Source organism: Xiphophorus hellerii, chromosome 24, assembly GCF_003331165.1.
Source record: "Xiphophorus hellerii strain 12219 chromosome 24, Xiphophorus_hellerii-4.1, whole genome shotgun sequence".
Taxonomy (NCBI): Eukaryota; Metazoa; Chordata; class Actinopteri; order Cyprinodontiformes; family Poeciliidae; genus Xiphophorus; species Xiphophorus hellerii.
The window spans coordinates 11,640,818-11,664,206 of record NC_045695.1 but is presented as its reverse complement, the minus strand read 5'-3'; the positions used below and the strand labels follow the sequence as shown (position 1 = coordinate 11,664,206).

General features: G+C 35.0%; 1 long non-coding RNA gene across 1 annotated transcript; it reads right to left on the bottom strand.

Moving 5' to 3' along the window:
• Nucleotides 1-551: 551 nt before the first annotated feature.
• Nucleotides 552-23,377, bottom strand: LOC116716204 (uncharacterized). The gene is made up of 3 exons (XR_004338408.1): nt 23,028-23,377; nt 11,744-11,840; nt 552-636 (listed from the first exon to the last, which is right to left on the bottom strand). It is a non-coding gene; the product is annotated as an uncharacterized LOC116716204 (long non-coding RNA).
• Between the last annotated feature and the right edge of the window lie 12 nt (nt 23,378-23,389).

Here is a 23,389-nt window from a genome sequence, read left to right as displayed (position 1 = left end):
GTGACCCGCCAGGCTTATAAAATACTGGGGAAACCCTGCAATGGAAAAGCAACAACACACACTCCCTCCATAATCATTCCCATGCTGCAACATGGCAACAAAAGAGTCATACTTTAAATAAGATTATCTCAGAGTGCTGTATATGTATCCACAAAAAACACACTTTTCAGATTACTTTTAAAATTATACTAAAAAACACACCATATTTCCCTTACAGTTATGAACAGCTATGTATGAATTAATCCTAATAAAATCCCATTAAAACATATTTTTCATGTCTGCAGTTTGCCAAAAGTGGAAAAGGTCAACACGTTATTGCAGGACACTGACTGTATTTAGCAATATGGGGTAAGCAATGAAATTATGAAACACATGAATGGCTTAAGGTTCTTGTTTTTCTCTTTTTGCATATTCTATGTAAGCGGACAGATATCAGATTTCAAATATTTAATGGTCACTAACACCTGGGAAATTTGAATACATATTTTTCTAGAAATGTAAATTCCCCAGCAGCGATCCTGTTAGAAACCACAAACAAATGTGTGACTCACCTCAACTAAACTCACCATCAAAGCTGTTTACAGAGTCAGAGGTACTTGTTGCATTCTTTGACGTTTTCTCATTGTCGTACTTCAACTGAAATGAACAAAGAAGCAACAGGGATTTATTTTTTTAAACATCCACAGCAATGATACAAAAGTACAAACTTCCTTCTGTTAAAAATAGAGATTTATAATATAACTTAATTTGATTGTTTTTGTCATTAGATACTGCTGCCCCAGCAGATTGATGATCAACAGTTCCAGATCAATCAATCAATCAATTAATTAATTAAGTTTATTTCAGCAACAAGGCAATTCAAAGTGCTTTACATGATAAAGACACAAAAATACAAAGTTATAAAACATTCAACAATTGAGAAAACTAGTCAACATTTGACATTTTGTCAAGTGCCATTACTCATCAAATGTTTTGGTCAAGGTTTCATTGATTATGTTTCAAAAGCAATTCCAAACAGGTGGGTTTTTAATCTAGATTTAAGGAACTCAGTGTTTCAGCTGTCTCAATGTTTGGTTCTGGTTCTGGGGATGCAGACCCAGGGTTTCCCCCAGAAAACTTGCTAAACTTGCTAAACTTGCTATGGCATTCATCCAGCCCACCGACATGTTTTTGAGTTAAAAATGTTTAAAGTTGACAGGAAATTTGAAAATTTCATTTGATAGTTATGTGTTATTGGAAAACTGGACGGTTAATACATAACCACCAACTATAAAGTCTTAAAAAGAGGCAATAATTAAAAACACTAAAATAAATGAACAGTGCTAAGCCTGATGGGTGCACAAGTAAAGCCTGGTAGCCCACCAGGCTTATAATACACTGAGGGAAACCCTGCAGACCCTCCAGACTATTAAGAAAAAAAGCTCAGTAATGATGGACCTTTAAATGTTACAAGTAGAAGGTTTTCCAGATGAGGTGTTGCAAAGGCATTTTGATAAAAAATAATACTTTAGAACCTTTTCAAAACATTGATTACAGAAGCTGTAAGTCATAAATTACTTCAAACTGATTCTTTAGTCAGTCAGACGACTGACTAAAGAGTGCTAACAACAGACGGAAGAACTGTTGATTCTTGAAAACATGCCAACTAAATCTCTACTCTTGTTTTTCTCCTCCGTCATAAAGCCGCTTTCTCTGAAAATCAAAACCACTGTCTTCTACTGAGTAACCCAGATGTGGTTCATGTGCAGAAAACAGCAATGAAAACAGAAGCAAAATTTCGCAGAAGCTCCAGTAGAATGAGTCAATGAGAGAGAGGAGTTATTAGCTTTGGACGGATTTCCCCTTCAGCCCAGAGAAATGAGGAAAAATTGCCCAACTTATGAATGTCCACCTTCAACAAGCAGTCTCTGGACACCTAGATAAAAATAGCAGCACAAAACCCCAAAGCTGTGGTTCAAAGCTTGATGTTTGTAAAGCATTACTGGAGCACAAAATCAGAATGAAAAGTAAAAAATTCACATGGAATCCAGGAAGCTTCTGACGTCTGTGTGTATCACTTCACCCACTTATACTATGAAATATTACACGGCAATTCCCATTGTTCTCAAGTCCAGATGTGTGACCACCAGTTCCACTTCAACTGATTTTTTTTATTTATTAAAAAGAAAGGATTTAGTTTTTATGTTCCAATTGGATAATTGATGGGTGATTCTCACAGTTCCAGCACATGTGGAACCAGTTTTTCTGTGGTGAAGCGAATTAATACATGCCAATATGTTACAGTTACTCAGTTTTTAGTAAAAATGTTTAAAAAGAAACATTGTTCCCCACTTATGTGTAAGATAAAGAAACACGTTTTTATTTCAGGTACATGAAATACATATACATAATTCAAATTATTCCAGTCTAATTTAGTTCAGGTCAGTTCAGTCCAAATCAAAACCAATTGCTTCTATTAAATTTGACTTGGTTTGCTCCAGTTTAATGAAGGTCACTTGAATGTTTCAACTGATCTGCTCTTCTAATTTTTTCCTGTTCAGATTAAATATTTTTATTGCAACATATGACGAAACATGAATGATGCAAATTACAAAATACAACTAAAAAAACTAAAACTTATGCACAACACAGAAAATGCTGCAACTATATATATTAAAAAAAAACAGCAGATACGAAACACTAAAAACTCACTCCACAAAACAGAAGTGCTCCACACCACTAGGTGGCACCAGATTTGGTAGTTAGTTAGAGTATCATCTAAAAGGTTATTGGAAATAGTTGTTGAATTGAAAATTGATTCTAGATTTAGTTGGTGCCGCCAAATCATATCGGAGCAAACCCCGAGTAAGAAATGTGTTATACTTAATGTTTTTCACAATAATATAGAACAGCAGCATATTTATGTAGGTAATATAACCGACTCTAGAGTCCCCCTAGTGGTCTGGATCAGTTTTATGAAGGAAGTTTGCAGTTTGGAGTTTCATATTTGCTGTTTTTGCTATTTAAGGGTTAAATACTTTTTAAACAGATTACACTACAAGCCTTGGAGCTGCCCTGCAGTTATCTACATGTACTAATTAAAGCTGATTATAATTAAAGTTTCCCAAGAAGGCAATGCAGTCAAATGAAGATATTTTGGATTATATAGTTTCCATCCATCAAACAGCAAGTGTGGACAAGACTGAATGACAGATTAAGAGAAAGAATTTAACTTAAGAGTTTGAATGAAATGGGTTTTTTTTTGAGAAACAGTCTAGCTTAAAACATGTAGGAAAAAAGTTTCATAGATTTTCTGAGAACAAATTATACAGGTTCAACTCAAAAAAGTATTCTCTTTTTTATTTAAATTTAATTTGATGATTTGCTTTTCAGCCCTCATCTTAATGTTAAACTAAGAAAGACCTTTAAATAAATTGGAAGAAGATCTGGTTCCAATCACCGGCTTTAGGCAATAAATTATGATATTTAACAACTACAACATGTAGAGCAATGTGTGAAAATCCTTTCATGACAACATTCCTTTTTAACTTTTATCCCCTCTTCTGCATCCAGTCACAAGTTGCCACATATTTTGAAGATTATGGCAAGAATAAATCAGTTGTCTTGAAGAACAAAAAGGTTAATAAATAAAAACAAGAGCTCAAAAAAGAGAGTATTCCCACCAAAGTTTTTAGTATATTTTTAAAGTGCTGACATCCAAATTACATCAATAAGGTCCTCTAGTTTTTCACAAATCTGAAAAATTCACACAAAATCAACAGACCTCCACATTTTTTCTTATTTTACTGAGCAATGAGCAATTAATAAAAAGTCACATTTAACATCATAGGAATTTGGTAAAAATTCCTTACTAATATTTCTAAATTAGCATCACAAAATCTGTGATTTTGATTTCAAAAAACCAAAAAAACATTCATAAAATCCTGGATAGACTGGTCAGTGTGAATAGATAATATTATTTAATTTTAAGGGAACTTATTGAATTGATATTTTAACAATTTAATGGTTTTATCAATACATTCTGGCAAAACCGGTCATTTAAGAACAATCAGATTTTTGATCAGATGAAACTGAGTTTGACGCCTCTGACCTAAAACAAACCATTAAACCCACTAAGGACTGGCTGTGACCCGTCAGGATGTATCTGTTGTATTTAATCCAAGTTAAAAAGCAAAATAAATGTGTTTTTGGACTCTGAACCAGCTGGTGAAGTGGTGAAAAGGGTGAAAAGTCACTGGTCTAGACTGAATTTTTCCAGGGGACAAGTATGACTTTTTACCCGAAATCTAAAAGTGCAACAACAATAACAGTGTTTTCAAAAAGAAAAACAAAATCATCTTTCATTTGTTCCAATTGAAATGAGCCCTGGCCAAGAAATAATAACATCTGAGAAGCAAAACAAAAAAAAAAAAACAGAACAAGAAATGATTCATAGACGAGTTTCAACATTTCTTACAGTTAAGTTCAATGAGCCGTTCCCGTATTTTCTCTTCCCCCACTGCAAGTCCAAACACGTCCAGTTTCACCCTGCAGTCGTCACTCCCTCCTTCATTTGCTCACTCGGCTCTTCACAGACTGTCAGAGTTTACTGTAACCAGTTGAAAATGTCAAATACTCCTGATGTTTGTCGGATTGATTGAAACCAGAACAAAGGCGCGAGTGGCTCCGTTTGTCAAGCGCACATATGTGTTATGTAACGGCTGTCTGAAAAAGTGTTGCTGTTAAATCTACCAGTGACCTCCAAAGTTTGCTCACTGCTGTGAACTCATTAGAGCTGAAACGATTAATCGTGATTAATCGATTATTGAAACAATCTTCAATTCATTTAGAAATCGATTGATCTTTATACAGACTCAAAAAAGGCCATTTGCTGAAACAACAACACAGTCAGAGCAGGAATTACGCAAAAACAGCCCAACAATTTGCATTTAAGATAAGAAAATGCTTACACTAAAGGAAAGCTATGTTAATTTTAGCCCCATCTCAGATCAACCACAGAGGTGGAGGTGTGATGGTGGGGGTTTTGTTGCAGAGGTTATGAAACCACCATTAACTCCTCTGTAAACCAAAAATACTCTAGAGTCAAATATGAGGCTTTCTGACAGCTGAAGTTTAGTCCAACCAGAATCCCAAACACAGAAAACAGAAAAATAAACACAAATGTTGCAATGATCTAGTTAAAGTTCACTGGTTAACAAAGCTGTGTTTGATATGAAAAGAGATATTTCACCATATTGTCAGAGAGCTGGAGCAACACTGACAACACAGCTAGTTTCATAACCAAATGAATCATTCTTCCACACTTTAAATAAATGATGGCGCTATGGAATCTGTGGTGGATTATGCATGTTTGAGGTTAAATTTAAATCTATTTTATAAATGATTATTTTACCTTCTTTGAATCTAAAATGCATTCCTGTCACAAAACTGAGGGTTAGAAATCAGCAAACAAAAATTACTTAAAAGTTTGAATAGTGTGGTAAAAATTAAAGACATTTATTCATCTTTAAAAAAAATTTTTTTTTAAGAGAAAACTGAAATTTAATTTCTGTATAAATTCACAGATTATTTTTACATGCGACTGAGGAGCTGCCACCATTAAAAACACAAACTCTGACTCGAAGATGTTCAGTTTCTGCCACAGGTGAATCATCAGATTGTAGATACTGGCTGCAGGCTACATCCGTTCGATATGCATAATTAGAATATGTAATGAATAACGAGGAAATTCCCACACAAACCGGCATTTTCTATTTATTAATACATGCCACATGCTCTATGACAAACAGTAGAGCTTTGAAGATGTAGATAAAATTTCCTGCTTGTAATATATATACAGTTTGATCAGTTTTTGCCTTTTTGTCACTTAAATGTTTGTAAGACAACCTAGGTACATTTAAAAAGAGGTTTTTATACTGATTCTGTTTATTTATGGTACTTTGGTCTGTCACAGTTTTACTGGACGATAAATTGTCCCAGAACTTATTACAATATAGGATAATATTGTTGTTTTAAGGTAATTTTCAAGTAATAATGACATTCTCGAGACTAAATTTTTAATTCTAATAAACATTTAAACACTGGAACTGGAAGACATTTGAAATATCCAAAATAAATAAATAAAAAAAACCCAACAGAAATAACAAATAAAATGAATTATGAATTCTCTGTAAACAAAATTATCTTTCAAAAAAGGGATAATTGAGACCAAAACACAACTTTTATCATTCATTAAAAAAGAAAGAAAAGAGAAAAGTGATAAATCAAGCAAATGAAAATTATTGAGTTTCTTTTAATTTATCATGCGATTAATTGATTTATTGTTTATTGCCTATTGGTTCTGTTTTAACTAGCCTGACCTGCAGAACAGGAAAGGCGATTTCTGACAAAATGAATTAAAAATAATAAAATAAAAATCAACACGTCATTCCCAACATTCAGGAAGTCACAATAACACAAAGGCCTATTTCATATTTATCTAAATAAATAAATAAATATAATTTTCCATGATTAAATCTGTTGTAAAAGGACTCAACAACTGGTAAAGTTTTTATGTAGAAAACATTTTTTGAAATCACGTACTTCTCATAATTTTGTTGGTCTAAAACATTAAAAATAACACACATTGAGGTTTGTGGTTAATTCTGACTAGGCTTCATATATTTCCTATTTTAAACATTATAATGAGGGAAGGGGAGGAAAAGACCCAAATACAGCAAAATAACAAACAGTCCAAACAAACAAAAAATCCAACATTTAAGAATAAGAATGGAAAAAAAGTGACTAAAGATTCATAAGAGAATATTTGACACTAATTTTTGTCTCAATATAAGTCAACACTTATTTGAGGAGCAGAGAGCTGGGAATTTTTTTTATCAGATCATCTCCCTGATGATGGGACATCATCACATCCCGCTCCGTCTTCCCACGCTCCGCTCATCCTGGTTGGAAAACAGAATCACGTCATTACAGATCCCTGTAAACTCAGACCAGCAGGATGTGTCTGTTTTCATGCTGATGCTTATGACACGGCAGCGAAAAACCACAGCTTTGCCCCGAGTGTGTGTGTGTGTGTGTGTGGGTGGGTGTGGGTGTGTGCGTGGGTGTGTGTGGGTGTGTGTGTGTGTGTGTGTGTGTGCAAGGCATTGCATCTCTGTGCAAGGTTGTGTGTGGAGATTCTTTCACTTGCACTCCTTAACATCACATGGTACTTAGAAATACACACCTACTGAGGATTGCAACACAATTTATACCTAAAGTGTGTTTTTTATTGCCACGTAAAACCAACACAAAGCAGCAGATGCACTGAGAGGTTTTACCCCGTTATTGTTTTTACAAAATCATTAATAAAATTAACAAAAAGTGGAGATTAGTATCTTTATCGGTCCCAATTTTGAAAAATATTCTAGATCAGGTATCGGTGATAATTTGCTGGATCGATTCACCCTCATTCTGCGCTTTACGCTCTGAGCGACATCATGCTTTATTATTTATTTTATGATATATTTAGAATTCCTAATTGCACTTTCTGAAACATTCAAAAGAAAGTTTTGTTGCAGTTTATATAATCAGTTAATTTATAATTTTTGCCAGTTTCTTTATTATTTATTTTAAATTTGCTGTTATAGTCCTAACTGCACTGACTGAACAAAGGAAAGTTGATTTTACAGCTATTGGTGTATTTTAGTGTGTTGTACTGGTGCAGATTATCAAATAAATATGTAATTTAGTACATTTAAGTTTAAGTTTTTAAAAAACTAAAACATCTTGTACTGTTTTTCTGAATCAGATTCTATCAGCTCATACTAATCCTCAGATATCTGGATCAGTATCGGAAGTGACAAAAGTGGATCAGTCCATTCCTAACAAAAAAATTGACAAAAACCTTTTGTTAAAAAAGCCTTTTTTTTTATCCTGACTCATTCATAAATAATAAAAATAGTAAAACCTCAAAGGCGGTGCATACTTTTAATAGTTGCTGTAGCTTTTAAGTTGAAGGGGGAAAAAAATTACTTTTACACATTAAAAATTAAAAAAAGACAATGATGGCAGCATCATGATGTGGTGACAAAAGAACAGAGAAGCTGATTAGAGCTGATTATCACTGGTTTTCTAAGTGATTAACCAGTTATATAGCTTTAAGTTGAACTGGTGTCAACCCCAGTATTGCAATAATAATATTCCATATTAATTTTATTAGTTAAAATGTGTTTGTTTTTTTTACCACAATGATTTATTTCTCATTAATTGCTTTGAGAATTTTGGATTTTTCCATAATAATCAGACGCATTCGGCACAACGGGACGAGCTCCATGTTTGTTGTATTTGGCTCTGATTGGACGCCGGGTCTGATGAAATAAATCCCCACTCGGTGGTCCTGGAGTAAAACCAAGAAACAGCTGCTGCAAATAAAACAACTTATGGAAGTGGACAAGCTGAAGTCGGAAAACACAGGATGCAAATATTTTCATTACAATAAATGTTGCCATGTCGATTTAATACTGTTGATCCACTCCCTTTCTGGTTCCTCCGTTCTCTTCGACCGTCCTCTGATAGCTTATATTCAGGACTTCCTGTCCATATAAATATCCACAGTCCCGCTTATCTCTTATTCTCCAACATACACAAACCATCTCGTAGATTAGCCGCGATGTAGCTTAGCAATTGACAACACACGCTGAATGAAACGACCAATTTCAGAACAATTAACTTCAATCTGATATCTTATTGCTGATAAACCAGCTGTTTCATTACACTTCCTGCTTATAAAAATAAACATTTCCTGCTCTGTTTATTCTGAAGTTTCAGAAAACTTGACGTTTAACCGGCATTACTTTCGCCACATTACTCCATAATGTTTTTTTTGGTAGAAAACGTTTTTGTCTTGCATCCCTGCTCTTTAATCCACACATCTGGAGAAAATAGGAGATTGCTGTAAAACACACGCAGCGCTAGAACTTCGTGTTGCTTTCAGCCTCTTGGCAGTTTTCCTGATTAGCTTCAGTTGAATTTCTTTGAAGTTTGGACTCAATTCCAGGTTGTACTGCAACCTTTGTAACCTTTCGCAAATGTTTATTCTACAATTTCCTTAAATAAATACATCTGTTTTACACTTTAAAGGAAATATGGTGAAACAGATCTGAAAGGAATTTTCAAAATCTCGTTTTCAGATCACATATATATTATTAAATACATGTTACGAGGTTTTATTTCTTGTTAGCATTAGAGAAGGAAATAAAGCTGCTTTACAGAAACAATAACCTGACTGCAAGTTCAGTTTTTTGATGAAAGGAAATTGAAAGCTGCCAATATAAATTCAAGCTCAATTTTTCCAAGTTATATTTATTTTGAGATTATCAGTGTAATACATCATTGAAGATATTTTGTTCAACAGTGTTTGTTTTATTCTAACTGTATCAAATATTTACCAAACTGTGATTTCTGTGGATCCTCCACAATCACGTGTCCCTATGGTAAATTTTTTTTTTTTTTAAATCTTAAACTAAATGATTGTTATTAAGAGTTAAAGTCAATTATTGCTGCAGTTTTTCCTTCCTCATCCACTTTGCAAAAATAACATGAATGCTTTAAAATTTTCTAATTATTATTAAAACCTTACAACTTTACTGAAAGCAAAATGCAGTAAAATGTTTTATGCAACCTGCATAAAAGGTGCAGTATATTAACATTCATGTTGTTTTAAATCGCCTTCCTCCTCAATACACTCCCTCAAGGAAAACATCCTGCAATCTTAATGATTTAGACATGAAGCAAATAAAACATCCATGCCACTGATTATAGTTTTTATATCTGCTACCCTGTCTACAAAAAACAAAGAGAAATCAGATTTAAAAGAAAAGAAAATTCAAGATAAAATTCAGAAAACATTTCACATGGTTCAAAGAACTGACATCTTCTCTCAGTTTCCTTTCAACGAAACAAATGATTTTCTTTTGCGATGTCTAAAAACCAGTTAGCAAGACGAAGCACTGGTAGAGAAAACCCTTTTCACACCGACCGATACGAATCATGCTGTTACTCAAACTGCTGCGACTCTGGTGATGTCGTTCATTTCCAGCCTCAGGTTTCTCATTTAACCCAATCGATCTGCACAGAGGACGTCCACACAAACAAACAAAAACGGTAAAAAAAGAACAAAACTCAACTTTGCTTGTTTGTGGTATGAAATTCAGACTGATGTCCCAGATTAAGACATTTAATACACAAATAAATAAATAAAGTAATTTATGTAGTGTATATTTGTGTATATTAAAAAGAAGTTGTTGTTCTAATTATTGCTGAACAACAACTGATTCTGGCGTTTTATCCCAACTTTTGCTGTTTTGTTTTTTTTGCAGACTAGCTTAAGCACTGCCAGACTCAAAAACACAAAAACATAGATATAATTATAGATATTATATCTATAATTTCAATATGTTTTAGTTTCATAAACGCACAATGTAGTTGTAGTTAGTTATAGTTTTTCCCCATTAATTAGCATTTTCATTTATTTCAGTTTACAAAAATGTTTCCTCCACTTCAGCTTTTGTTATTTTGTTAGTTTTAGTTGACTATAATAATCTTTCCTCCACCTTATGGTCTCATTTATTTGACTACCCTGGAGTTAGCTCATCTCTGTGACAATTTTATTAAGCCTTTATTGGTCACATGTGACCAGAAGACTTTCCTCCACTTGTTGTGGCAAACTTTAAACCGGACTTCTTGCACATTTCAACTACACAATGAATAGTTGTCTTTTACCTGAGCAGCAGATTGGGCTACACAATATAAAGAAAACATCCACATGCAATAACATTGGTAAAATGACAAGACTTGTGATAAATAATTTAAAACATTCATAAGAAACAGATCCCAGATCATATCATTTATAAAGTTCTGCAGACATAACCCATTTTGGTAGGGACTTTTATTTTTCCTCATTAAAACTAAAGAAATGATTCCAGCTCTAAATAAAGGCACTGATGTGAACCTTAGAATAACAAAGCTCTGGCTGATTTGGGTTGAACACCCTCATCAGTTACGGTACACACATTCACTAAGCATGAAACGGTGCTGAAACAGTCTGACTTATAAACCTCACTTCATACTTTCAGTTTCTTTCCCTGCATCTAAGCCTGGCGAAATAATAAATAAATTACTCGCTCATGATTTATCATTTTTTTATTTTTCTACCAAAAACTGAGTGATAAAAGTCTTCAGTCTGGTACTTCGGTTTCATTTGCCCATTTTTTTAAAAGAATAATCATGTTTACAGAGACTTTGTCTCTATTTATTTTGGATATTTAAAATGTCTTCCAGTTTTTTAATCTTTAAATTACCGTTATGTTACTTGAAAATGGTTTCAAAACAACAATATTATTGTTTATCGCAATAATTTGTGGGACAATTTATCATACAGCAAATTTTGTAATTGTAACAGACTTACCTGCAACCTGATTAGAAAATGTGTTCATGTCGCCATGGAGACAACAATACTCACACATTATAAACAAAATTTCTATACTGTCTAACATTGCATATATTTAATAGAAATGTAAGTATTGAAGGACAGACAGCAGCTGTTACTCTACGGATGGAAGCTTTCGTCAAAACGAGAGACGTTGTCCTGGGTTTATCAACGTCTGGGTTTCTTATCAGAGGAAGCAGACTTTCTCTCTTTCCAATCAAGAACATAAACACAGCAGGACAATCCTGTAGGACAGAGACAGGGGAGGATGTTTACCTGGTCGTACATGTGGACGCATTGAGCCGGGCACAAAGGGGAGGATGTTTTCCCTGCAGCAGGTTCGTATTGGGCAGTGTGGAGTAGAGGTTGAATCCTAAACAAAGACATGTACGGTTTAGCAAAATGGCCTGTTTCCTGCAGAGAAGTTGGGTTTGTCTCAAGAAACAAAACTTTATCCATAAAAATGACATCTACTGTTGGGGCTGAACATTTAATATGGAGTTTCCTTTGGTACTTTCAGAGTAAATACAAACTGAAGTTTCAAAAATGACAATTTCATTTATGGAGACAGAGCTGTCCAGACCAACTTGGCCTTATATGAAAAAGAAAATGCTTGATGGGAAAAACTGCTGTCAAGCATTTGAGTACGTCGCTCTTTTCAAGGTCCTCTCTCCTGAATTTCAGTCCAGACTTGTTTTCTAAGCCACTCCAAAATATATACTTTGTCTATTTCAAGCCATTTAACATTCCCAAAGCAATTTTGTAGAGATGCACAATATATTGGCATTAACATTAGTATCGGCTGATATGAGTCCTTTTTATATCGGTATTGGCCTGATAAATAAAACCGATTTTTATTTCCATCTTGTTGCCGCCTGTTTCTGGTAGCTTTTTCCCCAAAGGTGTCAAAATGGTAGAGAAATAAATATATCAATAATATCGGCCCAAATTTTCATATTTGTTGCTCCTCATAATTTTGGTAAATCGGTCACTGCTACAGAATTTTACCATGATTGCTTCAAATTAAGATATTTTAGCCTACTTCCTGTTGTCAGACTGGTATTTGCTGAGTTATTTCTTGATTCTACAGGTAATCAGATCTCAGTGTGGCTTGTGAAAAGGAAAAAGTGAGTCAATTCATCATTTAGAAAGCAGGGTGATTCGTTTTCTTACAGTGCAAAGTTAAGATGTTAAATTATTTTGTATTCTATAGCCGTTATTAAAATTTGTTTGAAGAAGACACTTTTTTACAGCACTGTAGTGTGTCATTTTATTGCTCTTCATGGCGTTAAATGAAGTAACCGCTCGATTTCGGCTCCTGATCAGGACATATAATACGTAATTTAAGTTAAAAGTTTAAACATTAAACTTCTGTGAAGCACATAAAGGTTATAACATCGACCCAAAGTCTGTTTTACCTCCGAAACAATGACACACGAACAATTATTTTTAAACTTAACTCAGAAATCCTTCATTATTACTTAAACACACAACATCTGTTTTTGCTAATTCATCAGCTTGTCAACTGGAGTTGACTTTGGATGGACATTAGCTTTTAAAATGCTGGTAAAGATTAAAATAGTCCAGGTTTGTGGTGAGCATGCTTTTAATGAAAACATCTGGAGCCCCATAAATCCCCACTATCAAACTTTATTAAGTAACATATGGAGGAGATATGGATTCAGCTTTTCTCTGGTAAATCTCGACCTTCACAGATATGCCAAGCTGAAATTGACTAGAGGAAATCTATTAAAAGAAGCTGAAACAGAAAATGCAAAACCGTTTCAATGAAATACAGAAATTAATCGCTAATTATACATATAGATGGCACTTATACATTATATATTTTTCTGTGGAAGGTAAATTAAGCCCAATTGTTTATCATTTATCGTCACAATAAATTACAATTCATATTGTTAACTTGACTATTTTTTTCCAACTGTTTTTTTCTTGAAAGTATCAATAGATATCAATAAACTTTAAATGCAGTAACTGTGTGAAGTTTAGTGAAACAAATCCCACTTGAAATGTGTTTTATGAGCAATATTTGAGTTTGAGGAGCTTTGAGGAGCCTTAAAAAAACAATAAATAGTTCTTATCGTTACTTTTATCATCATCATCACAACAGCACCACAAAATATTGTGATAAAACTTGAAGTCCATATCAGCCAATCAATGAGCAATATCCATTTTCCTTGACAGTGATTGGTTGTATCACCAACAAATTAGCTTCTTCACTAGTGCTAAATCAAATTAATGCATATTTAGTGTTTTAACTATTAAAATTGGTAGTTTTAAGTCTCAAGTATTCATGGATTTCAGCTATTTAAGAGCAGTTTTCCCTCTTAAATATGATAAATCCAGTGTAAAGTAAACAGTGAAGATCCGTCATAATTTAAGACTTCGGAGAAAGTGTTCATAAAATCAAAACAGAGCTCTTTGGTATCAACTTGACCCAAAATACCACCAAGGCAGACTTTAAATGAACTCACCACCTCATCCAGACACCAAAACATATGGTGCAGCGGCTATTTTCTGCCTCAACTTCCTACACATTTGTCACTGAATATGATGAAACAGAACCAAAATGGCTTCCTTAGTGTTTGTCAATCTAATCAGGAATGTCAGCTGAACAGCAGGGACGTTTGCAGACGCTGACCTCTGACTGAGACGCCTGGCGTTAGGACACCATGTGCTGCTTGCTACTTCTTGGTGCCTGATTCTCAGTCGCCAGTTTTTCTCAGTCCCAGAGGAGCTGCAGGAATGCTGACCTCTGCTCTTCCTTATTCTGGTTTTCCTCCTCTTCTCAATTAGTTTTCAATAAAAACATGGGCTTTTTAATCCTTCTTGTATTTGTGTAAACCAAATCCTAATCTGCTGTCCAACTAAATACACAATCTGAGGGCGCAACATCAATCAGCGCTTTAACCGCTGGTTTTTTGGGAGCACTCAGAGGAATGGCTGTTCCACAAGAAGCCGAGATAAGACGTAATAAAATCAGGATTGTGTTTCATCCAAACTCCTGACAGGTTGCAGCTTGGACTATCAACACCGAAAGCAGAAACAGATCAGCAGAGGGAAGTCAGATGGAGAAAACATGTTTGTGTTTGGGATTTGGAAAGGCTTCCCTCTACCGTTCACCCCTACAGGAGCAGACATTGTTAGCATTTTAAGCTAACAGCGTTTTAATGAAGGAGATGTTTACAAAGGGGGATTAGCGGGAGTTATGAGATGAAAGGAGGAATCACATGGAATTTCAATAAAAGTCATTCATGGATCATTAAAGCTCTGGCTCTAAAAGTCTCACATACTTCACCTTCAGCTGAAGACAGATGGATGATTGCTGAACTATGCTGTTGCTTCAAAGCAAAAGTTTCTCAGCCCAACTAATCTGTACAAATTAGTACAACTAATGAAGAGAAATGCTACAACAAAACGCCTTGGAAAATTACTCAGAACCGCAAATGTGACCAAAAAAATAATCAGAGGTGCCTGGTGACTCCGGAGGAGCTGCAGAGATCCATAACTCATGTATGATGGACACAGCAACATGAACTCAACTAAAAAAAAAATAGACAGCAACATGGCTGGAATTTAACACAACCTTAGACTTACTGAGTATTTGTGGAAACCAACCAATTTAAATGGAAAATTAACATTTTGCCAAAAGAAACAGTCAAATATCCAGCCAGAATTAAACCAGAAGCTAATTGGTGGCTAAAATATGCAATGGCTGATGTTTATGTATAATTTTGACCCATTTTGACCAGTAATTTAGAATTTAAGTAACAATGTAACAATGAAGATACCCGTTTTTATTCAGTAGATAAACTGGGATTCATCTTTCAGGCCAGTAAGTATTGGTTATGAACATAATCTCTAATTATCTCACCATGTCAGAACTGATTTCTAATGAGTCTTTTGATCTTTTTCAAAGAAGCGTTTGAATGGCGTCCAACAACTAACCAATAAATGAACCCAGACTAGTGGACCTCTCAGCAGGGTTGCTGTTAGAGGAAGAGAAGCGGCTCCTTTTCTGGGTTTTTAATGGTAATTACTTCATTACTTAAATGCTCCAATAAGTCTCTGCAGAGTGTTTATGTTATGGGAATGTGGTAAAACTGGTCTACGGTCGTTAAGAGCAGACGGAGTGGAGTGGATTGGAGAGGTGATGTAAGGAATTTGTTTGTCCAGAGTCAACGTAAGGTCAGATTGGCTCCTTCCAGACTTTTTTCTTCAGGTTTGTTCTGCTGGAAATAGCTCTGAAGCTTTTTCTGTACACTTTAAACTCCTTTTTGGATTCAAAGGCCTCCCCAGACTGCCGATGATCTAGAACGTCTTATATGGGAACTATGATTTTACATAAATAAAATGGCAGAAGGTGTTTTATACCACAACATACAAGGATAGAAAATAAAGATTAACTTTGAGATTAATCTCTAAAATTTTCTAGAAAAAACAGAAAAACATTTACTAGAAAAAAATTAATAATTTTTAAATAAATCTCAGTTTTCAAAAGAAAAGGAACATTTCTGACCTTGAAAGTGAAGGTTTGCTAGAAAAAACTGAAATTTTGAGATTCATTTCAAACATTTTTATTAAAAAAAATGGAAATTTCTAAGTTTGAAAAGTCAAAAATGTGCTTAAAAATCCACATTTTTGATTATTCTCAGATTTTCTAAAATAAACAACAAAATTCTGAGCTTGAAAAGTGAAAATTAAATAAAATTTTGAGACTAATCAGAAATTTTCTAAACAAACGAACAAAAAACCAGAACATTTCTGAGTTTTAAAAGTCAAAAATTTGCTAAAAACACTGAAAATTTTAGATTAATCTTAGATATTTTCTGGAAAAAGATTGAAAACTCAAAATTTTTAAAGTTTTTTTCTAGCAAATTTTCAACTTTTGGAGCTAAAAAATGTCCTACTGTTTGTCTAGAAAATTTCAGAGATTAGTCTCAAAAATATCTGAGATTTTTGGTGGAAATTTCCTTCTTTTTTTCCCCAATATACCTTTGTAGCTTTATCACCAGAACGGTCTATTTAAAGTTAGGAATGTAAAGTTTAAATCAGGGTTAAGCTATGCAGAGATCTATGGCTCCTGTGAGAAAATAGTAGGTCAGAAAATCTATAAATGATGCAAATCAAGTCAGTAGTGACAGGAAGAAAAGTCCTGCTAAATAATCTCAGAAGAAAACCACTTAGAGTTGAAACTGCAATGGAGGTTCACCTTCAAACAGGAGTTATGATGAAAAAGTTTGCTTCAAATGGTTCTACAAAGTGTTAACTCATGAAGTTGAACATAAATGCACACAATACTTTTCAGGGTTTACAAAGTTGAAAATCGTATTATTTTCCTTCCACTTTGCAATTATACACTATTATCCCATGCAATCTTAATTACAGCTAATTTCATTGCAGTAATTTGACAAAATGTGACAAAGTTCAAGCAGTATAATTTTATAAAAATTATCCTGGCATTGTGATAGCAGCTTTCTGTGCCTTAAACTGGAATCTTGTGGTTAAAGATGGATCATGAAGTCCAACACAGAGTCCCTGATGGATTGCAGAATGTACTCACTCACACGGCCTTGTTTGCCAGTTGAGCAGGGTTTACTAACCAAACAGGCTGAGTCACAGCAAAGAACTCTGAAAAGTAGACACATATTTCAGACAGTATATAGATATACCATTTGTAGAGATAATTCTATTTGTCCAAACTACAGGACTAAGCAGAGAGTCCAAAATGTTTCCTTTGACTGGGTCTTAAAACAAGTAAACCATGCCAAAATAGACACACACTCTCTCCATTGTGTTTTGGGTTTTCTTTGGGGTGATTTGCCAATGCCACATGCTATTGGTCAGGGACTAAAGATGATATCTTGAGGGTCCAGACCAAACATGACACCATACCTTAAAAACTTGTCCATGAAGTCCAAAAACAGAATCATAGACATGGGAGTTTTGACTCCAAATTAGTTTTCTAAAGCTTCCTTGGCAGCACATACTCCAGCAGCAATCCCTCAAATTACTTTGAGACAGTTGTGACAGTTCTCCGGATTCCAGAAAAACCCTCATTTGGAGAGGAAAAGAAAACTCCCATGACCACATCAGCAGTTGTACAAGGGTGAATATCTGTTCTACTGTTCAATGCACAGGAAAAACATCACGCTGTTCACCTTGAACTAGCGGTTCAGCAACGGGTCAAAGCCTTGCAGAGCTAACTCTCTTAAGAAGGCCATCCCTCAAAAGGTGGAATGCACTTCATGATTCCTACAAAGCATGCAGCATGTAGAGGCGTGTCAACCACAACCAGCCCAACGATCCAGTCATCAGCATCAAGGAACAATTCTAAAAGTGTTTCCTCTTCCACCAGATAGTTTTTTAACTACCTTGGTTATGGCGTCTCCTTCTTCTTTACACTCTTCCTTTACCATGGTGATTGGTGTAAGGAGATCCTAAAAAATGTCATCCACCCAGATCTTTCCCAAAAGCCAACCACAGCATATAGGGTAGTACCTGTTTTCTCATTCTGAGGTCTTTTAGCTTCTCAATAGTCTCCCCATATTCCTCCCATCCAACCGGTTTTCTTTCTGTAACCTCCTTTTGGCTAAATGGTATTGTTGCAATCTCATCATAAATGCCTCCTTTTTCAGCTGTAATCTCCTTTGATGCCCACCGACTGGTTCATGTTTCCAGATTTCCTTAATCTCCATTGAAAGATGAGAAAAAATTCTGGATGAGTGAGTTTCAGACCTCCCACATAGGATCCTCTGCCAGACATTCCCAGGTAAACCTCACAACCTGTTGAAGTTTATCTAGCCTGTTCAGCAGCCTCACCAGGAACAATATCCATGAGGTGGTTTAGATTAGGGATCAGTTACGTAAAAAGATTTGTGTGAATTACCATCTCTGGGGCAATAATATCACTCTGTTCTTGTTAAATCTTTGCACCAACAAACATACAATTGAAATAGGGTTTCACTTTCAGAGCTGAAAGGTGCTGAAAGGTTTGGCATTGAGTTGCTGTGAGGACCTGGAGGAGGGAAAAGGTTTCTCTGTATAATGATGTACGAATAGCCCCAGAGACTCAACTTCCAATCAGACATGGATTTTGTCAGAGCCACAGAGATTCTGCACCAGTCCTCACAACGTATTGTTCTGTCTCAAACCAAATCAGGCCATTCTGGAGCTACTGAAAAGTCACAACAGCTTTGCACTCCAGAAAGATTTGTGCCTCCTGTAGCTCTGATATATATTTAAGGTGATAGTCCTGCTGGAAGATAAACCTTTGCCAGAATCTTGAGTCTTTTTGCTTCAAGAAGGTTTCCTTCCAAGTTCTGTTGAGATTACTGTCAATTATTCACTTTCCTATTCCCATGTTGCTACAGAAAACACGACATTTCCCAACAGCTATTCTCTAAAGCCAGCTTTAATGTTTCTCTTCCCAGAATTGCATGAAAACCTAATAAAAGCTTTTTAGTTTATCACTTTTTTGCCTCATGCAGACACAAACAGTAAGTTTCTCATCTACGGCTTATTGATCAACAACCACAAATGGTCTTCTAAGTCTATTTTCAGCTACATTAAAATACAAACGGTTCCTCTCATTTGTGCTGCTTGTATTTGACCACACAGCAATGACAATGGGAACACAACTAGTTTTTTCAAATCTATGGGTGGTTTTAAAAATACAACTGGCTCCCCCTGTTGACTAACTAGCAGAAGCAGCAGCTTTAGCAGAAGTCAGGTAATATATCCAACTTAACAAAAGGAATTAACATTATCCCAAGACACTTCAATAAAATACATTTATGACTTTTGTTTTGCCAGAGTTAAGTTGGCCTCTCAAAAGTTAGTTTAGGAAGGAGATGTTTGATGTATTCGTGTTTGTGAGAACCCAGATTAACTAGCATCCCATAGGAGTTTTTTTTTGTTGTATAATTATGGTTGAGAGTCTCGTACTCCTGAAGTAGGGAGTATATATTCCCACAGTCGTTTTCAGGAAGTATTCCCAACAGGATTTCTTATCTCATTAACCCGGCTGCAGGTTAATGAGATAATAATAATAAATAATAAACAGATTTATTATTCTGTGGCATAATAAATCATAATTTATTATGCCACAGAAACATTTACATAAAATACAGGACTAATACCATCAAGACTTGGAATGATACCATTCTGTCACAAATGCACACGTAAATAAAAGCTTGTAATAAACCCTAAAGACAGAAACCTTTATAAACCAATTTTTAAAAACAAAACGTCAGTTCTGCAGTTTTTCCATCGCAGTATCTTCTTGTTTTTGCGTTATTCCTGCTTCCATCTGGATGCCATTATCACAGAGCATATGTGATTGCATAAACCAGAATTGTAATCTAGAAGATTCCTTATCCTAAGTTTTATCTACCACAAAGAGAGCTGGAACAGTTTCTGTGCTCAAAGTTTAATTATCTTTAAAGGTAGACTTTTCATTTTCATTATTATTAGTCAGTAAATACCAGCCTGGCTCAGAAAAACTGTAAACATACTCTGACTTTTTTCATGCAAGTCCCCAGGAATAAACTGTATTTTCTGAAGAATGTGCAGAGAATTGAAACCAGATTTTCTCACCAAACAGCAGGAATGATTTACTTCTCATGACGTGCCGCTCTCTTGGCAGGGATCATTACAGAGCGGCACCTCTGTACAGCACACATGAGACCTCGCATGGAGCCGGAATATGATGTTTAAACCCCCGTTTTGCTCACAGAACATCAGTACAACCTAACAAGGTTTCCTGATAACTATTCAGAGTCACATCTCAGATGTGATTTTGAAAATAGTTGGTTTTAACTCCATATTTACAATATCTGATATTTCCACAAACAAATTTAGTCTAATTTTTGAACTGGCTTGCTGCTGAAATGAAACCTAAATAAACTTGGTTTGACTTGACTAAAACTGAAGGAACGTTTTATTTTGGCTGCGGCATATAAATGAATTTTGGGAAAAATTTATTAACTAGCTGGTTGTCAGAAAAACTGGTTACATTTCTTCGTATTTTGGTAGATTTAAAATGTTTAAAACGATTTCAGTGACATCTTAAGCCTTAATCAAAACCAGTTCTTGTTTTGTTTTGTTTTGTTTTGTCTTGTTTTGGGGTTTTTTTAAACAGATACAGCAATGAAAGAAACTGTACATAGGTTGAAGAATGAACAACAAAAAATAACAAAAACTGAAATCTCCCACACTTCAATTCTGGTAATAATCACATAAACATTGCAATTTCTCCCAACTTTCTCACCATAAAGTGATTGTGCAAGTCTCACTTTATTCCACATAAACATTCATTGTTCTTATTAATGAGAGTAAAATTACCTATGTCCTTAAATAAACAATGGCAAGACCTGTTCAAAGTCATGTTTCACACAAAAGTAAGCAAAACATTAACTGTAGCTTGACATCTTAATTTTTCATCTAATCTAGATCATCCAGTTAATCTCAGTCAGCAGACTCAAAAACAAACGTACCAAAGGCAGCACTCATAACTGTAAGCACGTTGTGAACTTTACTGCGCAGTTTCTGTTTCCCGTCATGATTCAAACGGTCTGTAAAGATCATTTCCGGATTCAACAGTTGAGCTGTCCAGAGTCCTGTTTTCAAAAAGTCCAAACACACCACCGGGTGTGTTTGGTTCCCTTTCTCAGTTACTCTGCCAGGAATCAGGAATGCCAAATTTTACAAGGCAGCATCAGGAATGAATTCCCATTTCCAAGCTGGGATTGGCACACCAAGGTCAGCTTGATAAAATTAATAAACTCTCTCAGCTCCAAACTCTGGAAAAAACAGTCCCACATCAAACCTTGTGTTCTCAGAAGTGAGTGTTGATTTAACACCCCCTGATTTAATCCAGTTCTGTGGAAGAACCAAAACAAATCCAGCAGGCTGAAATTTGTCTGCAGAAGCAGAAAAACAAACAGCAACGTGCTTACAGTTTTTCAGAGGTTTGTAATCTGCTCACTGCAAGTTTGATGCTGATAGACGTGAACAATTCTCTGTAAACTGAATGGAGGGGGAAATCCACTCCAGCACAGAAACACATTTACTGTCTCACAACTGACTTCTGAAAATTATATTCCTTGAAATCAGTTTCCAACCACAAGAAGAATCAGTTTAATCCCTCTTTGATGCAAAATAACTTTATTCTGGATTTTTTTTTTTTTTTTTTACACCGTGACAGCAGGCTAATCCAATCCAGTTATGGTCTAGTTCAAGTTTTTTTTTTCCAATAAATCTGCAGATTTGATTTGACTTTGATGCAACTTCTTATGAGTAAGCACAAGGCCAGCTTACTTGTTTTTTCACAAAAACTGAGCTCTGAATAAATGTTCAATTTCAGAAACTATAAGAAAAAGAGAGTACCAGTTTACAAAAAAGTACATTGAAAAAAAAGTCACTTGTTGCGTTTACTGACCAAAAACAGTTGGAGTTCTTAAAGGAGGAGAAAAAAAACTTTGCAGTATTTGATCAAATGATTGACTGATAAACCCTAATTTATTAAGTGACATATGCATCAGATTGAGTCAGGAAATTTCAATTATTGGCAATATTTAGTGGAAGTAAATGAAAACATGAATGGCACATATAAATTGAAAATTAAAAGCTCTAATAAGTTAGCTGGACAAATAAAGATAAGAGTTGTTAGATAAAACTGGCAATTTATTCAATGCTTTTCAGTAAAAGTAGAAACAAATATCCAGTAAAGACAAGTGACCCAAGTACTAGATGCTGTGGTACTCCATCACTGATTAGTGTGCAATAAAACGTTACTAATTTGAAAGAACTGAATCTACATACACCATCATATTCCCATTCTCGTAATTTATACAGCATGTTTAAAATTTAAGCAAAATGCTGTCATTTTGGTTTTATTCAATGGGATTTATTTGACCAAGGATTTGAAAAGATTTGGGTTAGCTGAATGTATTTGGGCAGTTTTTTAAGAAATATGACGTTTTGAGATCTTATACTACACTACTGTTGACCTGACCCTAGAGGTCAGCCCACACAGCAGGACAGGAAGTACAGTGCCGGCTGTTTTTCTGGCATGTATAATGAATCTGATCTCCACAAGTGAGTTTTCTGCTTCCTAGCTTCAAGCGGCAATTATTTTACAGAAGGAAGCAAAAGTAATATTTGGAAAGAAAAGAAGTGGAGGTTGAACCCATTGAGAGGAAAAGACTTTAAAACTTCCACAAAAATGCTGTACTGTAGGCATTGTCGTTTTTATTGCTTGCAATGCATACATCATGGTGTTTACATTCTATTAATTATGTATATACTTACCAAAACAGAACTATAATTAAGTTATGCTAGTGTGACAACTGTATATATCTAAAGTAAGTTATGCAGAAATCTCCTCTTGAGGGAAAATAGTATTTTTTCCTACAGTTTTACTCTTTGCTTTTTTGTTTTTGTCAAAAAAAAAAAAGGTTTCAGATGTCTTTTCGCTTTCTTTGGCTCAAATGATTCTTCTATTATAGGTGGTACTTTGATTTAATATTTTCTCACAAACCTTACACAGCAGGTGGCATGATCCTGTTCTGTCCTCCTCCACCTCAATGGACTACATTTTGGTCCTACTATCGTCTTCTTCCCTAAGAGACAAATCCTTGATATCAAGTTCCGGTAGTTGCAATAGACTAAACTCTGCTGACTAGTCATAGGAAAACAAACAGCACATAAAGATACTGTTAAAAAGTCACTTTCATTTGCTGAAACTTTACCTTTTCTGTATAATAAAATGCATTTGTTCCTTTGTGTATCCTAAAAGAAACAGAGCCGTCATGGCGGCGACGCTGTCAGGTGCGTAGCTAACATTAGCATCTAGCGTTAGCATCAGCTGCTTCCCGCTATTACAACTGGAAGTTTCATGAC